This window comes from Centrocercus urophasianus, unplaced genomic scaffold, assembly GCF_019232065.1.
Source record: "Centrocercus urophasianus isolate 14NV4802_14NV808 unplaced genomic scaffold, USGS_Curo_1.0 seq_9, whole genome shotgun sequence".
NCBI lineage: Eukaryota > Metazoa > Chordata > Aves > Galliformes > Phasianidae > Centrocercus > Centrocercus urophasianus.
The window spans coordinates 16,941,027-16,963,520 of record NW_024885532.1 but is presented as its reverse complement, the minus strand read 5'-3'; the positions used below and the strand labels follow the sequence as shown (position 1 = coordinate 16,963,520).

Below are 22,494 nucleotides of genomic sequence, written 5' to 3'. Positions count from 1 at the left end.
AGTGGCAACACACTTTGGCCAACATCCAAAGTTATTTGGCTCTGTAACCAGTTTTGTCTAAACACTGATTCACAACAAAATCAATATTGTTTGGAATATAACTGTATAAATACTTATATATACTTATTTTCCTTACCTCCTCTAAAAAAGTTTTTGTTGTTGTTTGTTTTTAGTTTAATATATGTAATCAGCTTCTAAGTAAATATCATAAAGGCAAAATGACTGCATAAACATACTCTGATTTTGGAAATTCTGTATTGTTCTTTCAGAAAAAAATGCATTGAAAGAGGATCTTCCAAATATTTTTTAAAAAACTGAATATTTCTCATTATTTAAATACTATCATAAAAATTTCACTTAAAATAACAGCAAATGCTTGATAACGTATTACTAGGATAAGAATCATTCCAGCTGTTATGGAAACAAAACAAACAAAAAAAAAGGACAAAAAAAAAAAAAAAAAAGATTAAAATTACAAAAATCTTTCTTTAAATCTAATCTATGGTGGAGTTTTTTTGTTTTTTAAATTCAGCACAGACCTTCACTGTCAAATGTTATTCACTCACTGTATTACTATTCTTTATCTAATTATTTATAACATTTAATATTTGAAATAAATTTCCAAGCTTTTACAGCATGATTGTCCTAAATTGTTATACATGCTTCAAATATTTGAGTTGAAAATATATGCCCAATTCCTTACAAAATAATAAACTCCAAAATAGATTTGATGATCAGGGATTATGTTCATCAGGCCTATTATCACTTTTCACATGCACTGCCACATAGATACTGAAACTGTTCTGTGCCTTAGTAAGTTGTAAAGATTAAAATTTCTGCCTCATTTCTGATTCTTGACAAAAACAGATGTAACATGAATTACCAGGAAAATTTCCCTAAAATGGAATCACTTCTGTAAATTTTCACAGAATTGTAGAATCACCAAAGTTAGATAGGATCTCCAAGACCATCCAGTCGAACTGTCCACCTATGACCAATACTTCTCCATTAAACCACCTCCCTTAGTACAGCACCTAAGCGTTCCTTAAACACCTCCAGGAATGGTGATTCAATCTCCTACTGAGTAGCTCATTTCAGCACCTGACCATTCCTTCAGATAAGAAATTTTTCCTAATATCCAACCTGAATCTCCTCTGGCGCAACCTAAAGACATTTCCTCTAGCTCTATTATCACACCAGTTACACGGGAGAAGAGGCTGACCTCCACCTCACCACAACCTCCTTTCAGGTAGTTATAGAGAGCAATAAGGTCTCCCTTGAGCCTCCTCTTCTCCAGACAAAGCAATCTCAGTTCCCTCAGCCGTTCCTCATAAGGCCTGTGCTCCAGATCCCTCTCATCCTTTGTTGCCAATCTCTGAAGACACTCCAGGGCCTCAATGTCTTTCTTGCAGCCAGAGGCCCAAAACTGAACACAGTACTCGAGGTGTGCTCTCACTAGGACTGAGTAGAGGGGGAAGATCACTTCCCTATTCCTGCTGGCATTGCTATTTTTTATACCAGTCAGGATGCCATTGGCCTCCTTCTTGGCCAATGCCCAGTTCCAACCTGGGCACACTGGTGGCTCACGTTCAGCTGAGCATCAATCAATACCCCCAGGTCCATTTCCTCTACACAGTCTTCCAGCCAATCTGCCCCAAGTCTGTAGCATCACCTGGGGTTGTTGTTGCCAAAGTGCAGGACCTGGCACTTGGTATTCTTGAACTTCAGCCCATTGGCCTCAGCCCAGTGATCCAGCCTATCCAGGTCCCTCTGTGGAGCCTTCCTACCCCCAGGCAGATCAATGCTTCCAGACAACTTGTTGTCATCTGCAAACTTACTGAGGGTGCACTGAATGCCATCATCCAGGGCATCAATAAATACATAGAACAGGATATGCTCTAGTACTGACCACTAGGGAACACCATTGGTGATTCATCGACAGCTGGATTTGACCCCATTCACCACCACTCTCTGGTTCTGGCCATCCAGCCAGTTCTTTACTCAGCAAACAGTATATGTCTTCAAGCCATGGCTGCCAGCTTCTCCAGGAGAACACTGTGGGAGACAGTGCCAGAGGTTTTGCTGAAGTCTAGGTAGATTACATCAACAACCTTTCCCTCATCCACCAGGCAGCTTACTCAATCACAGGAGACGAGGTTGGTCAAGCAGGACCTGACTTTCATGAATACATGCCAGCTGGGCGTGATACTCTTGTCCTACACGTGCCATGTGATCTCACTCAAGATGACCGGTTCCATAGCCTTCCCTGCCACCAAGAGAAGGATGACAGGCCTGTAGTTTCCCAGATCCTCTTTATGACTTTTTTTGTAAATGGAAGTCACATTTGCAAGCCCCCAGTCGTTGGGACCAGGACCATTGGTAGACAGTGGAAAGAGGCTTTGCAATCATCTCTGCCAGCTCTGTCAGCACTCTGGGGTGAATCCCAACTGGCTCCAAGGACTCCAGTTGGCATAGTAGGTCTCTTCCATTGGAATCATGAGGGGTTTATTCTGCTCCCCATCCCAGACTTCCAGATCAGTGGGTACAGTACACCGAAGATAACTAGTCTGACTTTTAAAGACAGATGTAAAGAAGGCATTGAGAACCTCAGCCTTTGCCTTATCCTCAGTGGTCACATTTCCTGAAGCATTTACTAAAGAATGGAGATTCTCCTTGGTCCTTTTACAGCCAACATATTTGTAAAAAAGTATTTTATTCTCTTTTACTACATTGGCCAGGTTGAGTTCATGCTGGGCTTTTGCCTTTCTAATTTTCTCCCTGCACGTCCTAACAATTTCTTTGTATTCTCCCCGAGGCCTCCGTCCTCAGGAGGCACTCTCTTTTCTTCCTGGAGCCACAGAAAAAGTCCCCTGTTCATCCACATCAGTTGTCTTCTCCAACCAACTTATTTTATAGCTTATGCACACACCCTGCTCCTGGGCCTTTAACACTTTCTTCTTGAGGAGTCTCCAGTCTACCTGGATCCCTTTATTATCATCACAAAATCATAGAACTGTAGGATGGCCTGGGTTGAAAAGGACCTAGATCATCTAGTTTGAAGCCCCCCCTGTGGGCAGGGTCACCGACCACTAGACCAGGCTGCCCAAAGCCACATCCAGCCTGGCCTTGAATGCCTCCAGGGATGGGGCATCCACAACCTCCTTGGCCAACTTGTTCCTGTACATTACCAACTTCTGAGTGAAAAACTTCCTCCTAATATCTAATCTAAATCTCCCCTGTGTTAGTTTAAAACCATTCCTCCTTGTCCTATCACTATCAGCCATGTTCAAAGTCCACCCTCCAGAAGTTCAAGGTAGCAGTTTTGCTGACCCGCCTCCTGACTTCACTAAGAATAGACAACTCTACCATTTTTTGGTTGCTCTGCCCAAGCCAGTTCCTGATCTCCACCAATCCTTCTCTGTTCACGAGCAGCAGTTCTAATGGGGCACCTTCCCCAGTAGGGCTCTCTTACCAGCTGCTTCAGGAAGTTGTCTTCCACACACTCTAGAAATCTCCTAGATTGCTTATTCTGCTCTGTATTATGTTTCCAGTATATATCAGAAAAATCAAAGTTCCCCATAAGAATAAGGGTGATTACACAACTTTGCCAGCTGCTCTTAGAATGCCTCATTCATCTCTTCATCCTGTTAGGCAGTCTATAACAGATCCTCACCAGGTAGTCCACTATGTTGACTCTTCACAATCCTTACCCATAAAGATTCACCCTTATCATTCCCAGCCCTGAACTCTCCAACACTGAAACTCTATAACATACAGAGCCACGCTACTGTCCCTCCTTCCTTGCCTATCACCATTTCTGATTGGCCTGTACTTGGACATAGATTCATTGATCACAATCCTCTGGCTGCAGCCATCCAACCAATTCTTTATCCACTGAGTAATCCACCCTTCAAATCCATATTTCTCAAATTTAGATATAAGGATCATGTCAGAAGCCTTACTGAAATATAGACAAATGACAACAGTGGCTGTACCTCTGTCCACCTCATAGAAGGCCATAGGATTTGTCAGGCACAGTCTGTCCTTGGTAAAGCTGTGCTGGCTGTCTCATATAGCCTCCTCATCTCACATGTGCCTTAATATAGCTTTGAGAAGCATGTGCTACATCATCTTCCAGGAACAGATGTGTAGCTCACTGGCCAGTAGTTGCTCAAGTCTTCCTTTCTCCCCTTCTTAAAAATGAGAATGTTGTTTCCTTTTTTTCCAATCACTAGGGACTTTGCTTAAATTTTCTTAACAGTCACACTAAAATAGTGAAGTTATCTGAATTTACTGAAACTTGACTCGGTAGCCTTGAACTAGAACTACTAAGAGTTGAAATATAAAAAAATATTTACCTTTTTCAAAAGTGGAAAACAATATCTAGGAACTACAGGTCCCAAAACAGTGGTAATACACAAATACACAAACGTTAAAAAAGCCCACAATCTCTCAAAAAAAACATCAAACACACTAGAAGTTAAACACATCATTTTATCTCTCCACCATGATATTGAGAAACAATGCTGCCAATGAACTTTTTCCCTCTGGAATTTTCACCAAGAAAGAAGCTATGCACAAAGTTACAGCAGTGTGTAAAGCATCACAACCATAAACTAAAATATATAAGTATAGAAAATACTCAGAACTCATACTGGAATTGTATGTAGTTATACAAGTATGCAACAAACTAAATTACTGCAAACTTACATGATATTTCATCAGGAGAATTCAGATCACATCCTTATGAAGTTGCCAGCAGAAAGAAGCAAAGCATATATATTACTTGTCTTTCCCACGGGAAATTTTGCACTTTCCAGTGAAAACTGATAACTACTTCTGCCTCTAGAATTTTGTAGATAATTTGCTTACTAATTTATAAGACGGGAAGGAAAAAAAAAAAAAAAAAAAAGAGAGAGAGAAAACTATTACATATTTTCAACAAAGAGAAAAAGGGAAAAAGGCTAATGGAAAAAAAGAAAGCATTTCAAAATTGAACAGAAAGATCTGAATATGTGAAGTAAATATCTAAATAAACAAAGTAAATTAAGGAAGTAAAAGAAAGTAAGTAATTACAGCAGTGGAGCACAGAGGGAAGTATATATGTGACTGAAAATGAGAAACATCTGCTTACGCTGGAAACAAAAAAACATCCCAGTGGGAGTGGACAGCTATACAAGAAGGTGATTATCAAAGGAAATAGAGGTAAAATACTCTTGTTTTAAAAAACACAACAACCAAACTCTCAAAACATCACGGCTTCTGAATATGCACCACTGTATAAAACCATTAACTCTTTTCAAAATCAGATGTCTTATTTCACATATTATGCACCTAGAAGTTCTTGTCACATAACAATGACAGCACATTCTTAAACTTTCTTTCAATACATTACACTTATTGTAAGGTGGACATACACATGGCCCCAGCAATAGACCTGTATCAGTAGTACGTCATCTGCCATATCAGGGTGGGAAACAAAGTAGAATGAATGTTCATATTTTATCTCACATCCTTCACAGTTTGACAGTTCCTTTTTTCACTTTTCCACATCCTTATTAATTTAGAAGCTCTGAATGTGTAAATGGAGAAATAACTCAAACGAGTTTTAGCTTTTCTACTAGAAAGGTTGCTTTGTCTTTTTCAAATGTGCATTCATACTCAGATTCAACTGTAGATAACTCCCTCTACGTGACAATGATCTAAATGAAATCAGCCTGATGGGAATGGTGAGAGGAACATTTTATAAATGTGATGTTGCAATTGAAAGCTTACAGCACAGTATTTCATGAATATGTGGATGGAATCCAACAAGAGTTCCTTTATGGACAGTTTTACACAAAGCTTTACTATTAATCAGCTACTTTTTCATCATTTTCAAGTAAGACAAAATAGCCATCCTATTAAAATTGTATAAATATACAATCTACATAAGAAAATGATTGAAAATATATAGTATGCATGAGGAATTGAAGTAATTCCATTTATAACAGTATTATACTTTTTCTAATACCTCTGTAAAAGATTAATACAAGTTAGAGCATCTTTAGAGATGTCTTTAGTACCTAGCATCTTTTATATTGCTTAATACAACCATCACGTTAAATGAATCCAAGTAAGTATCTCAGCTTAGAATCTTTAAAATTGCCAGCACATTGACAGGTGCCTGCATCCTGTCCACTGAAATACCACATAACCGTGTCTTCAATAGGTGGATGAGCAGTAAGAAAAGCTAACAGAGAGGTAATTAAGATGGAATAAAGCCCTCATTGGCAAGAAGATACAGCAATAACTGGCATAGGCTCTCTCATATGACAACAACCAGTACACTGCTAAATGTAGTTAATGAAATGAACTTCTGCTTGGGCTTTCAAACTTTTCCCCCTCTTTTAGAACAATGGACACTAGAATTTACAGTTAAAACCAAAAAGCATTATTTTGGGGAAATTAGTCAAACAGCTAAACAAATTCACTTGGAAAAGTTTTTTAAAGTAGAAGTACTGTCTTCATTTTATTATTAAATTGTAAATATTATCATAATGACCAAACTGTTTCTAAATACTGTTGGTTCATTCAGAAACCAAAGACACTAGGTTTGCTCATGTATTTTTAATGGTAGCTGATACATTTTGAAAATAAAATTCAACTCTAAAATAATAACCCTCAAGAAACAACTACCTGAAATACTGTGAGAAATACGGTATAAATAAATTAGAAGAATCCTTCTCTTAGCTCCAGTTTGAACACTGTTTGGCATCATGGTAGAACTGACAGAATTAGCTAAGACAGACTCAACACCTGAAAGAACTAAAAGCCTCTCCAGTTTTCTGGGAAAGGAAAAAGGCAATACAGATGAGCTTTCTGCTACAATAGTGTTGATTGAAAAGGTAAAATTAAAGCATATTGTCCCCAACACTAAAGATATTTAGATTCTAGTTCCAGTAGAGATGTACATAATTCTCTGTAGTTTTCAAGACCTTCCCATTCTAAGATAACTTCCTACTATCTAGATTCAGCTGATTGGGCTTTGAAGTTTGATCCATCACTTCACAGAAGCTATCAAAAGCAAGGTAACATGCAGTTGCATTTAAAGTAAGCACAGACAATCCAAGAAGCTCAATGTTACTGTCTACACTGTGTAACAGGATGACAACCATTCAACTTTTCGAGTTGAGTATCTGCTGGTACTGAACCACACAAAACTACTGGACAGTGAGCCAGCATAGATCAGAGTAAGTGCAACAAAGCAGCTGAAGTATCAAGATTAGATACAGAAAGCAATTAACGCCATAACTAAACTGTTGCCTCTGAAAGCCACATCAGAATAATAACTATATCTCTCTGGATCCAAAGTCAATGTCTTCCACAAATCAGTAAGATATGAAGAAAAAACGTATGAGAACAATCAAGTATATTTGCATTTCAGATGTTCCATTCCAAAGCAAAAGCTTTTCGTTTAATAGTCCTCGACACATTGTTCTTCCATGGATTTCTATAATTGCATTTTATATCTACTAAATTTTAAATATTTATTAAGTTCTTCAGCACAGAGTTCTCATTCCTAATTTGCACTATACAAAGAAAGACTTTCCAATATTTTTTGCAATAATCTTGATCAGTTCTGCTGTACCTTGACTGTAATTTCTACTAGCGAGAGGAATCAAAACCATACCAAAACCAAGTACACAGGATGGAAACAAAGCAAGGAGATACTCAGTGATGTATTTCTTTATTATAGAATCATAGAAATATTAAGGTTGGAAAAGACCTCTAAGATCATCTAGTCCAACCATCATATTTTGTTTTCCATTTGCTTTTAACCATTATTGAGACAGAAACGATTTCATCAGTATGTCAATCATTAATTAACTAATTTTCCTTTCATTAATAATTTTCTAGAATACATCCAGTATTGATGTCAACGTTGACAATCAAAGATCCCCAAACACCTCATAAATCTTTCTAAAAACTATCACTGCATTTACTGTCTTCCTTACTTCTGACATTGGCATGGGTTCAAACTGTGGCTTAGACAGTACAGTTCATAGCTCAGCCTCGGAGCTGTTTTATCCTTCAGTTCTCTTACAATACTTGGGTAAATACCAGCTGGTCCTAGCAATCTGTTACTGTCCATTTTATTGACCTATTCTAAAAATTTCCCTCTACTAACAGTGCAAGTTGGGATAGATCTTACAACATAATGATTCTCTTGACATTCTTTCTCCACAGAAAACTAGTTTTCAGGCAATTTCATTATTAGATGAACTGGAATAATTTTAAGCTTCAGCATTTGGAAGTCAGAAAGAGAGGTGATATTCAAACTCTTTTTTTCTTTGGAAGACTGATAAGAAGCAGTAAATCATACTTTTCTATTGCATTTTCATTAAATCAACTTATGCTCAAATTTCTCTACTATGAAAATTTTAACACCTTAGCACTAATTCAGTAAAGCAGTAAAAATTAGGAGAGTAGTAGGAAACATGCAGAAGTCTCTGGAATTCAAATATTATTGTACTGCTAGGCAAATCTGAATGAAAAAGGGAACATTCAAAGACATGGCTTGTGCTGCTTATATATTCTATGGAGTATACATTAAGCATCATTAATGTGCTGCAGTATTTCCCTATTCTCTTGCTTAGAGCAATTACCTCTTGCCATAACCTCTTTATTCCCCTCAAGGTTAATGTCAACTTTTCCAACATGAACACTTAAAAAAAAATATACAAAAAATTCAGGCACACGAAGTCTACAGTTTTAAGAGTTTTCAGCTGTGGACCACAAAAAACAGAATGCAAAGGAGGCCAAAATATAATAATATTAATACATTTGCACAACACAGACTGCAGTAACTGAAGAGTTAGTGGAATTGTCTTACATTTCCTGCTAAAAGTTTTTTTTCCCTTTAATTATGCAGATCTTGAAAAGATACTGCAAATTATGCTAGTCTGCAAAATCATTTGAAAAGTCTTAATTATTTACTAATTGATTTAATTAGCAAGAAAAGTTGTGATTATTCACATATATACCTTGAAGTACAAAGCAGAAACAAGTCAGAATATTTTTCAAAATAATAAAAAGACTGACTTCAGATATAAAGAATGACAGCATGCAGTGACCATTGATTTCACTACTTTCATATGTCTTAATTTCATTCAGAAGTTTAGATAGAGGTCATCTGGCATATTTCTACTATTAGATACATTGCATGCTTACCAGTTAAGATATTAATTCATATGTGCATTTTCATGTCCACATTAATTTCTTGTTTTCTTTGTTTTATGCAAAGTAATTATACAGAAGATAAATGAATTTGATTTTTTGTACTAGTAATAATCTTTAAAGATACACTCTGCTCCAACCTAAAAGACTAATGAAATTTAGAGGACTACAGTTCTGCAGCAAGTTTACTATATATTTACTGTTGAAGTACATACTCAAAAAAAAAAAAAAAAAAGAAATTTATTGTTCTGACAGCAACATAACAGACAAAGCTAAAAGCATCTATTTTGAGATTTGTCAGTTTGCTTGCAAAAAACATTTAAAAAAAAATAGAAGAGAGGTACTCTTTGCGGTGCACATCAAGAAAATGCACAGAGCGTTTCTCCTTGCTGTGTATTCCTGCCATTAAGAAAAAGCTCATACAAGAGCCTGGTCGAATAAGTAAACGGGAGCACGAAAGAAACACCAGTCAGGCTGCCTCTGTTTAGCAACAAATTGATGTATCCACCCAGCTGCAGAGCAGCATCCCACAAACCCAGTTCAGCAGAAGCTGGCATTGCTTCTTGAAACAGCCTGTTTGACCTTTTTTGCCCAACACTGTATATTGACCAGCATGCACTTATCTATACAGTGAATACCAAAAGCTAGTTTTCAACTGTATCAATTCCCTGCCCCAGTTCACTGCATGGCCACATAGACACTTGTGTCAAATAAGAAAGACAGTGGGACTCCCTCATTTAGTGGCTGAGTCAGATTCACCTGTCACAATTGCCGCAAAACAAGTTAATTGCATTAGCTAACACATTCAATTATTAAAAATGTTATATGCCTTCAATTAAGTACATCCTTCAATGCAAAGATATATCTCTCAGAATGCTACATTAGAACACCTTAATAAGACAAACATTTTTCAAAGTTAATTTCATTTTTGTCAGTGTAAGGCTTGAAGCATCCCAGTACTATCTGTATCTAGAGCTTGGTTGAAGACACTCCTGACAGATAAATGATTCCATTTAAACCTTATCTCCTTCCTTTGAAGTTTGGTTTTAATTTTACTTCATAATTCACAACGTGTTGTGTAGTCTTACCAGCACTCAGCTCTCAAAACCATTCAGCGTTTTACTACATACCCTTGAAAATGAATGATACCCGAAGATACTCACAAAAAAGACAACTTACACTAGTTATTATGTCAAGGTCATTTCATCACAAAACACACGTCGCGTTACTTTTAAAGTAATTTCATTAAATCAATTTTCTAAGTGTATGCAATGTGTTCTGATGCTATTTTTAATTCTTTTATTAACCTCTGATCTCACCCTAAAACAATTCAAGAGCCTTTCAGCAGGGAAACACTGGATCAGGCTTTTAATTTTAATCATCAAGTGACTGCACACACACACACGAAAAAAGACATGGTGACAACAGAAGTGTGTTAGTGCAAGAGCAGGAATAAATGATCTGACGAGTGGCAAAAATTACTAAGCTAGCATTGTTAGAGCTTTATATCACAAAAAAGGAGAAGGCAGTACTAATCTGAAAACATAACAAATACTAATTTGTGGGAAGAAATTTCTGCCCAGGGCCTGGACAGGTCATACCCTTCCTTGGGTAAGGAACTGGCTTAGAGGGCTGTGCCCAATGGGTAGTGGTTAATGGAGTTCAGCCCAGCTGGTGACCCATTTCAAGTGGTGTCCTCCAAAGGTCGGTATTGGGGCCCATCTTGTTTAATATCTTTATTGATGACCTAGGTGAGGGGATTGAGTGTACCCTCAGTAAGTGTACCCAAGAGTGTACCCTCAGCAGATGACACCAAGCTGGGAGGTGGTGTCGATCTGCCTGAGGGTAGGGAGGCCCTTCAGAGGGATATAGATAAGCCGGATTGCTGGGCTGAGGTGAATGGGATGAGGTTCAACAAGGCCAAGTGCCACGTCCTGCACTTTGATCACAGTAACCCCATGCAGCACTAGAGGCTTGGAACTGAGTGGCTGGATGACTGTGAAGAGGAAAGGGACCTGGGGGTGTTGCTTGAAGCTCAGCTGAACATGAGCCAACAGTGTGCCCAGGTGGCCAAGAGGGCCAACAGCATCCTGGCCTGCATTACAAATAGTGTGGCCAGCAGGAGCAGGGAGGTGATCATCCCCCTGCACTCAGCACTGGTGAGGCCACACCTCAAGTACTGTGTTCAGTTTTGGGCCCCTCACTGCCTTGCAACGTGTCCAGAGAAGGGCAACGAAACTGGTGAGGGGTGTGGAGCACAAGTGTTACAAGGAGTGACTGAGGGAGCTGGGATTGTTTACTCTGGAGAAGAGGAGGCTCAGGGGAGACCTCATTGCTCTCTACAACTTCCTGAAGGGAGGTTGTGTTGAGGAGGAGTTTGGCCTCTTCTCTCGGACAACAAACAGGACCCAAGGAAATGGCCTCAAGCTGTACCAGAGGAGGTTTAGACTAGACATAAGGAAGAACTTTTTCCCTCAGAGAGTGGTCAGGCACTGGAATGGCTGCCCAGGGAGGTGGTGGAGTCGCCATCCCTGGCAGTGTTCAAGAGGCGTCCGGATGAGGAGCTATGAGATATGGTTTAGTGGTTTGTAGCAATGGTAATGGGAGGACATTGGACTAGATGACCTTGTAGGTCCTTTCCACCTATGATTGAATTGATCAAGATAAGAAAGAGAGGTATGTAGAATGGGCTGACAGGACATAACAATTGAAATGGAATTGGTAGGGAGGAATTGGGGTATTCTGAAAGAAAATGAATGAGGAAGCCACAGTAAGCAAGTAAACATCCAAGCTACGGAGATGACAGGAGGCCAAGGACATCACAGATGACAGCGCTTTCTCCCAACAGCCCCTGTCATACCTCAAACATCTGTAAATCAGGATTGTTCATTTCTGTCAAGGAGAGACATCAGATAAGCCAGCACATAACAAGGTAGCGCAGTATCTCTAGCTCTCCAAGATGAGGGCATTAACTTGAATGGCAACTTTTAAGCAGCAATAAACTTGTACATCAAATGTTTATGTTTGAGTCTTCAGAGCAAGATTATTTACTCACTATTACCGTGAGTGGAAGCTGGAAAACCCAGAAGGCAAGCACTTATGCCAACAGCCTACACAAAGTAGAACTACTGGAAACATTCCATCCTTCCTTTTGCACCCAAGCCTCTTCCTCACGCTCTACAACTGCACTTCATGCTGATAATCAGATACTCAATGTGGTGCGGGGACAGAGGAGAGAAAACAAAGCGATGAAATTCTGTCCCTTCCTTCTCAATAGAACATGAATTCTAAACGTAGTGATATCAAATAAATGTGAAATAGGAACTTTCATAAACCAAAGACCAGGCCACTGGATCATCAACGACAGCCAAGTGGAAGCATAATGTGTTCACTTGTTCTATCTGTATTAAACTCCACCTTCAAAATACTGATCTATTTTCTTATTTAAAGATGCATTCACACAATAAATGTGACAGAACCTCTCTGATACAGATGACTGGAATCAATCTCCAGTTTAAATTTATTCATGACTATTTTATACATATTCCTCTTAATTAAAATATTTTTTCCCCATCCTAACACCCTTTTAAAAGAATAAGAAAACATCTAGGCACTACAACATAATCTTTGCTTTCTCTTAGTTAAAGAATCCAAATCCATTTTAATCTCTTCACCTGATGATACCAGCAGCTTCTATGCATATGAGACTTAATGTGTCTTGAGACTTGGACTTGAGAACTGAAAAATCACGTTTACATGCTGACTTGTGAAGATATTAATGAAAATGTTTCCCTAGTGGAAACACTTGTATGAAATCCAGGATCTGTCCTACTCTTTTTCTCCTTTTTTTTTTTTTTTTAAATAAACAACTGACATATCCATAATATATAAATACACAGATACATGTACATAAAGGCTAAGTCAACAATTCCAGTGTTAACAACCCAAAGCTTGTGTTCAAATTCAGGCATAAGTGTTTCTTAATTTAATCTCTGACAACAACAAAAAGGAGTAATGAAAAATTATTTATTTCAGAGAGCTTCTTTCTCAGATTATTTATCACAAGTTTTCTACTTTTCTGTGGCACACAGCTGTAATTCCTGGTCCTGTTTTCTCTAGCAGTTTCACATGAGTTCCAACTCTCCAAAAACCACTATTCCCAAGAGCCTCCACTGTTCCCTACATGATCTCCAACTGCGGGTGATGGGGATGAAGGGCCTGCTGGGTTCTGGTGGCACACTAAACAACTGTAGCCTTCCTCACTCTTTCTTATTATTATCTTGCATTCTTTTACCATTTGTAGCAAATTTGTTATCTGTCTTGATTGGGTCATTCTTCCTTCCTTCTTCTGAAAACGGGAAGAAACAGGCACCTTTTCTTTGCCACATTTGAAACTGTGAAAGATGCTGAATACCAGGCAAAGGCAGCAGCATTCAGTATTGCTTAATACAAAAGTAACATACAAAAACTACCATGCTATCCACTATCCACAGAAAGTTCTGTTTGGATAACTACAAGCAAAGTTACAGATCAAGATCTGTAGAGAAAAAATGCTATGGTTCTTACTTTGTTCGTTATGTATGCCATATGAATATCCTGAGCTGGTTTGAAATGCATTAACTAGAACAATATATCTCAGGACTGACAGAGTTAAAATAGCAAAATTTGACAATTGTACCTAGCTTTGTTACAAATATAAATTTAATTCTGAAACCACTATTCGACCAACTTTTCATCTGTGATATTCTAATCTCTTTCTACTTGGCAATGCCCCCAAAGTCTCCTATCACAAAGCTCTCTTCGCATACACATGTCATATTGAGACTTTGCAATAAACAATTATTCCCCAAACTGATCCCTCAAAAACTCGAATATCCTCATAGCCCTATACATCCTTTTTCAATATTACACATCTCCTGAACTTAACTATTTTTACAAATGTTGTTAATGTCACTCTCTATTAGTATTATCACAGAGGCAATCCTACTGCAGTTCACAGAGATCAAATCTATCAATTACGCTGTTCTTAAAAAAAAAAAAAAAAATCATCTTCTCAAAAAGAAATCCAATTCTGTTAACTTTCTGGTATAATTCATCGTTCATATACTGAATTTGCACCCCTCGTTTTTTTTCAAACACCTCTATATTCATAGAATAATAGAACGGCTTGGATTTGAACAGGTCTTCAGAGTCATACACTTCCAATCCCCATGCTATAGACAGGGACACCTCCCACTATATCAGGTTACTCAAAGTCCCATCCAACCTGGCCTTGAACACTTCCAGGAATGTTGCACAGCTTCTCTTGGAAACCTGTTTTAGCGCCTCACCACTCTCACAGTCAATAATTTCTTCCCAATATCTGATCTAAGCCTGCTCTCTTTCAATTTAAAAACATCATTACATGTGCTTGTAAAGAAGTCCCTCTCCAGTTTTCTTGTCAGCTCTCTTTAAGTTCTGGAAGGCCACTATAAATTCTCCCTGGAGTCTTCTCTTCTCCAAACTGAAGAAACTCCAACTCTCATAGCCTGTCTTCACACGAGAGGTGCTACAGCCTCTGATCATACTCATGACTACTCTCTGGGCCTGCTCCAGCAGGTCCATGTCAATCTTATGTTGTTATCTGTTCATCCAGAGCTGAACAAAATGCTCCAGGTGGGGCTCCACAAGCAGAGAAGAGGGGTAGAATTATCTCCCTTGGCTGAGCTGCTTCTTTTAGTGCAGGCCAAGATACAGTTTAAATGTTGTTTATTACAATTTGGAAGAAAACCCTGCTCAGTCATTCCATGCATCACTGATAGGAGTCTAATAAATCTATAATGCAAAATTTTGTGTGATTTTTTCAGATTAACTTATAAAAAAACATACTAAGTCCTTTTTTTCCATCAAAAACACATATCAAAAAACAGTATTTTATTGCTATAAACCACATTGCAATCGTTGTTAAAAAAACCTGTGTACACCAATCCTAATAAGCATAATGAAATGGATTTCTGAAAGCTAATACATAATTGAATAGAGAAAAAGAACAATAATGTTCTATAGTATAAGCTAAATCTTATGTCTTCATGTGCACAAGCAATCTGAATATCAGGCTGGAACAAAATGTGCCTTCAGCCAGCATTTTTCATTGCTAAATTAAGAGCTGTCAATCAGCACATCTGTTTGTGTGGTCTCATTACAAAACACTGCCTCAATCTCAACAGTCATCGTAAAGAAAGCAGACAGCATAACTGTATCTACTTAACCTTCATCAACCAGCATTCATGCACCCTCATTAATTTTTTTCATCTCACTTTCAAGCATGACATGGTTCATACCAGAACAATAACTTGCTGATAATTGTTCAAGACAACAGCTGGACAGGAACAGTGCAGAGGTGATCTTTCTTATAGATTATAAGGTGTCTCAGTGAATTACAATTAGTTTAAAAGTCATCTGTCCTGTTCAACAGCTTTGAAAAGAAGACATTTCATTAGCAACTAAAGAAATCCTATCATATTTTAGGCTTTAATGAGCCAATTGCATTGCACTTTCTAAGAAAAGATTTTTCTGCAGATCACATGACGATTTTTCACAACTCACAACTCAGTAGATGTCATTTATGAAATTACACCACATGAAATAAACTGAAGCAGCTTAGCTTACCATTCATTATAATCTAATTTAGAAACTAATAAAATAAAATGATTTCTACATCTTTCAAATTACAAGCCTTTACAAAACAGTCTGATAGTAACATTGTACTCTCTTGAAAGAAAATCAGTAACATGTTTAAATGGGGTATATAAGTATTCAGATAATCAAATACTTAATTCTGAAAAATGACAAAGGAAAGCAACTAAAGATGTAGTTGCATAGTTCTCTGGAGAGTTTTTAGTTCTTCTAATATTTTCTTTTCATCGATGACATAAATGAAATCTGCATATATATAAGTAAAATTTACTGATAGTTAAAAACAAATTGTTTAAATATAACTGTAAGACATAAAAAACTTGTAGATGTCTATCTCTGTTAATGAAGGTTCCTGTGCTTATAGTATTCCTTGTCTCTTTCACAGGAATCACTTTAGTATTGCCTTATCTCTTGCTGTTCCTACCCCAAAAGCCAACTTCTTAAATATCAGAAGGCAATTTACTCTTTGCTTTTTTAGGAACTTGCTAAAATGTAAGTGCATCATTTCAGCAAGAGAAAAATGTCCATTCCTAGAGAAAAACTACATCTTTGAAGTTACAGCTATAAGGCTACCCTCATAATAAAATGCATGCTTGCTTATTATTGTGATAGATATCTCCAGAAATTACTAGCTTATATTTCTTGCTACAATAAAAAAAAAAATAGAAGTCCAGTGAGAAAACAGATAAAAATAGAAAGCAGATTTCCTATAGCATGTCTACTTTCAGACGAGGAGGGAAAAAAAAAAAAAAAAAAGGAAAAAAAAAAAAAAAAAAACAGTACAAGGCCCATTAGAAAACTATATCCTGCCCAAACTCTTCCCTTCAGTAGAAGCTAATGCATGGGGTTGCAACAACAGCTTGTGAAATGCATTTATAAAGAAGGTAAGGTAAAGGTAAGGTAATTATCTAAGAAGAAAGGAACTCTTTATTAAAGAAAAAAAAAAAAAAAGAAAAAAGAGAGAGAGAAAAAAATAAAGAAAAAAAAAAGCACAAAAAGGCTTGAAAAAGTACTGTTTAAAACAAAGAAAGAACACATTGCCTAGTATTCCAAATCAAACAGTGTCCTTCAGGAAACAGGAAGGAGATCAGGTATGGTTTAAAATAAGTTGTTTATCACTGAATTGCTTTCTGCAGAATCCATCTCCCAGTGGCAGCACAGAGGAGAAAAAAAAAAAAAAAAAAAAGAAGAAAAAAAGAAAGCACAATACAGCGATGCCAATATTACTTTGAAAAAGAAAAGTTATTTGTCAGTAACTGAAATTCTTTGAGATCTGTTATCCAGATGGACATGCACAGTTAGAATTTCTAGCATGAGTGCACAAATACACCATAGTATTTTTGCCACTGCCATTTCTCAAGGCACATCATAAGTCATCATGATAAGTCTACACATCTCTCCCCAAAGCTGGGCATTTTGCCATAAATATATATGGTCCATGATCTTAACTTTCTGTTATCCTCACACAATTTGAAATAGGAAAGATTATATACATGCAGACAAATAACAAATCTCAACAAATTCCAGTTACTAACTCTCCTCTTGAATAATTGATTACATTCATACTATGGGCAATCAGAAGTTCTAATCATATGTTATCATTACTCTTCATACTTATACACTGCATTTCATTTACCTGGAATAGTGCCCTGGAGTTTAACAGAATAAACACCTCTTTCAAAAACAGTATGATGCTTAGAGATACCAGCAAGAGTAACTGGTAAAAAAATAAACGCACTTGCTGCAATCAACAACCATGTAATTATCATAAATATTTCTCCATATGTCAACCAATGCTTATTCATCCTAAATCCCACCCATTTGCCTTATAACACTGCCTGATTAATTGGTAAATGAAGCTCTCTGGGCCCTCTCCAGAACTTGAAACACTCATGGTGGATTGCTCAGTACAAGGCAAGAATAAAGAGCTACTTAGAATTCTTCATTTTAGTTGGTGGTGGTGTTTTTCTTGTTTCACTGTTTTTTTTCATCTATATATTTTATAACGTTTTTACAGCCTACTTGAGCATTTTTAATCAATAGTTGTATTTGAGTTTTACTTTCAAACACTTCTTTACAGCTTCGTGGTAAATGAGAACAGCAGAGTAAAGTCAAATGCATTCAGATAGTCTTAATTACTGGCTAAGGTACAAGTCCTGAGCATGACCTGCAGTGTACCCAAGGGATAACAGATTGTGTACTCACAGAAGGTGTGTAAGGTGCAAGCTGGTATCACAGAAGGGTTACACAAGGAAGAAGTGTCCTTCCATGAACAGTAGCAACTGAGAAAAGTCTCTAGCATGCTGTAACATATTGGGAAGCACAGCTGAACACCTCAGCAATCTCAAAGAGGTTCTTATGTTTCCCATCCGTAGTCTAGCAACTAGGATTGTAACAGGTCACTGCCAGCTTTTTCTACAGAAAATGGAAGGTGAATGCTATCACATGTAGCTCTCTACCTGTTCTAACTGTTTTCTATGGGAAGGCTGCATTGGACTTGAAGTATGCCCAGTGATGCAAAGATAAGCATCCACAGTGATTTCACCTTGAAAGACTTTGGTAAGGAAACTTCAGAAAGAAAGCACACAAAAAATACAGCTTAAAAAAAAAAAAGTGCACATTCTTGATGGATGGATCTTTCTACATGTATGAAATAAAAATTTTCTCGCTGGAGGAAAGAAAGTGGCCGAAACTCTACCCACAGCCAAATACACACCTCAGTGATTCAGACTGGATGGAGATGTTTGTAGTTCAGACCTAGAAGCCCTGAAAAAAATTTTCTTTTTCATTTTCTTTATGATAACAATCTTCAGAGCACTTGGCTTCTTAATGTTAAACTCAGGCTAAGAACAGGTAATGAGACACTGCATTTGAGGAAAACATTTACTGTGTCTTATTTCGTAATTGGAATACGGGCTTTAATAGAACTGCTTTGATTGATGCTCAATCAATTCAGGAAGGCAATTCCAAATCACGTAGTGATCTCTTCCATGCACCTAATGCATTAAGTCTTCATTTCTCAGAAATGAAATAGGAAGTGGTTGCCTTTCCAAACTCATTCAGCAGTTGGATCCAAACCACGTTTTGCCCAGCCAACTTGAACAAGAAATGCAGCTGTGCTTATGCTGCCATATAACAAGAAGAGAGGTTACACAGCAGTTTCCCACTTCAAAGTAGAGGCTTCAATTTTTTTTATGACTAATATGGAAAAGTTCACTCTAACATAGAGGGTGATAGCTAGGACTGTACTGTATCAGACATTGAAGAAATGTAAAATTACATTCCTAAAGCTTTCCATTCCTTTTTAACTGTATTTGTTCCCACAAAGCTTCAAGCATTTGAAATAGCTGCTAGGTACAAGTAAAAAAAAAAAATAAAAGACTTATGTCTCAAAAGTCACTTCTACAAATAACGTAGAGTTTCAGTCACTGCAGTTTTCAGAATTGACTATGTTCAGCACCATCTCAAACCAAGCACCAAAAAGACACATTTTTTTTTTTACACATACAAAAATGAAGTATTGAGATAGAAAGCCATGAAAATATTCAAACGCTATAAAGTTGGGCTTTGTTACTGCTGTTGTTCCTTCTCGTTAGCAACATCTTTCATTCACTGGTGAGTGGCTAGGATGTGCACCTTATATCTAGAATCTGCCTTCCTAACAATTCCCTTTTTCAATTTAAATGAGATCTAGAATATACTAAGACTTCACATGACAATTCTACTTGCTAAAGATATTTCAGCATAAAAATTATTCACAGTTGCCTTCTTGGATCTACTTTCTGAATATACGTGCAAATAAATAAGCAACAAATAAGCAGCAGTAATACTGCTGTTCAATGCTTAAAATAGCATTTTCTTTGGCCACCTAATTTTAAATTAACAGACAGCTCTCAACATGGTACTCACAGACATAATGCATGCTTTTATTAATGGATATTCAAAGTTGCAAACAAAACCAAAGTATTCAAACAAAACCACAAAAATTTATATGGAAAGACAGTCATTTAATCTGTATTTTATATGAAGGATTTGTACAAAAAATCCACTTATATGTGTTAAAGAAATCCATAATTTAGTACATTATATTTTTGTTCTGATAATTAACATAACAAAAGCCTCTTCTCAGAACTGATTCTTTGGTTTAAAATTACACTGCTTTGTTGGAAAGTATAAAGCTATTATTTTCATAGAATGTAATTATAAAATACTTTATAAAAAAAAATGTTAACTGTTTCAGATACGTAAAATGTATATATCTGTATCTAAAGCTACCATAGATACCCAAAACATACTAAGTATATTTTTAAGCAAACATATGAGAGAGATTTGAAATCATAGTTCCAAACTGCAACACAGTGGAAGGAAGGTACTTAGCTTTGTAGTCTCTAAAATTATGGCTCTCACATTTATATACCAAAAAGACAGTTTCCAGTTTTTACAGAGAAGCATGACTTCACAAGTTATTCAATATGATATTAAGATCAGTTTCCAATAAGACTAAGATATCAATAATGTTTGGAATCATTTTCTAAATATAAAAAAGTCAAACTGATATAATAGATAATACATGCTGAAAAAAGATCCAAGAAATGTACTAACCTCTGGTTGCTATGGTGAACACAGGAAGAAGCAGAAACTCAAAACAGCATGCATAAATACTTTTGAAAAATTATTTGAATACAGAACAAAAAGATGTGATTCAAATATGCAACATGAGACACTGAAGTGATTAAAAATAATGTATGTGAAATTAAATAATAACAATGTAAAGACTGAAGCATTTATTGAAAAATTACTGAATGGTGCAGAGCCACAGATATTTATCTGACCATGACTGTTTCTATGAGAAAATGACAGTGCCAAGCAAAATTCTAGGTCTTTGTTAGGTAAGTAATTTTGTTGACTACTTACACAGTCTTAAATTTGAGTTGCTTACACAACATTTGAAATATACTATACTGATATGACATAACTATTAGTGTTTTGTCCTTATAGCCTAAAGTGACAAAGTATTTCACTATGTTGTTCTGAGATTTAAGTTAAATGATCTAAGACATTAAATGATTGAGCAGATTTTTAAAAATATTAAATTTAATAAAATTAACCATTCTAGGCTTAAATGACAGAGCTTTCATATTTACATACTGGTTTTACATCAAACAGCAATAGTTAGATTTTAGGCTATCCATTCTTACAAATATATGTAATGATTTAATAGTAAAAGATTGTGATTTAAGATAAAATTTAGAAAACAGATGAACAGTACTAGTTAATACTTTAAGTTTAGTAACATGTAAAGCACTGAGAGTGCTTACAAGTACTCTAGCACACAGAAGGTGGTTTCATGAAGCATAAACTCAGCTTCAGGAATTTCCTTTTCTTCTAGTACTTACTCAAATTAGCAGTTAGAGAAAAATGTATAGATACAAAAAATGTATATATATAAACAGATATCAGTAGGTATTTCATGTATCTACTTCCCTAAAAGAAAGCAGTATTCCACCTTACTTAAATTACTTTATCATGACAGATTCCACATGGACTGGAAAAGCAGACTGTGCAATGGGAACAAGCTAGGTGTCTTGCTATTGTCTTATAAGCAGCTTATAGACTTAGTCTTGAACGTCCAAGAAAGAAGGGAATATATTTTCTCCCTGAAACCCAAATTTGGATGTACAATCTTCTAACAAAAATCTCAATGAGGAAACTTGATCTGGCATATGAAGCTTAATATATAAGCAACAATCACACTATAAGTGAGCTCACAACTGCACAGGAGAACATTACACTTCATAAAACTGTCAAAATACTCACTGACAAAGCTGAGAAAAACAGAGCATTTGCTAGTTGAAGGCAGCCTTAATGTCTCTTCCAAAATGGCAGCAAACAACAAATAACAAATTAATCACTATTTCAGTGTTACAAACAAATTTTAATGAACTTCAAACTTCCAGAGGAGGAGTACCTGTAGGATAAATACATTGTACAGCTCTGGACTAAGCCACTGCCAATCAAGGTCACACAAATCCCAAGCGGATAAAATTGCCATATTTAATATATAAGGCCAGGCATATTACCAACAGACTTAACATTAACAGGTGAATAAGACAACATAGTTCACATTCTGTACATTGTCCTTAACAAGAATAAAGAACCATCCATCCTCTACAGATCAGCATTATTGTAACTCCTCAAGTAGCTCTGCATGTCTTGCAGTGGGAATGCACTAACCATGGAGAACACTGGACTTTCACTCACACACTGCATATCAAAAGTTACTTTCTAACAATTGCTTGCAGATTCAGTCTAAACGTTAACAATTAGTTTCAGAGATATCCCTTAAGCTGATGAAGTCACTCATTCACATTTTTTTTAAATAGAATTATTTTTTTTTCTATACTGAAAAGAAACCCTGACTTCTGAAATTAATCCTGATCAAAAGCTACAGCGTGCTGACATAAAAATAGGATGCAGCAGCAAAAATTGAAGCAATTCCTACAAATATTTACATATGAAGATGATAGCAAGGAGCAATACAAAAGGAACAAGTAAAAAGTTAAAATGCAGATCTTTACTTGGTTTCTTGCTTGGTTTTTT

At 36.6% G+C, this 22,494-nt stretch overlaps 1 protein-coding gene across 1 annotated transcript in view; it reads right to left on the bottom strand.

Annotated features, from left to right (window-relative positions):
* DIAPH3 (diaphanous related formin 3) overlaps positions 1-22,494 on the bottom strand; it is a 229,272-nt gene that overhangs the window by 138,561 nt on the left and 68,217 nt on the right. The gene's annotated exons all lie outside the window — the stretch shown is intronic.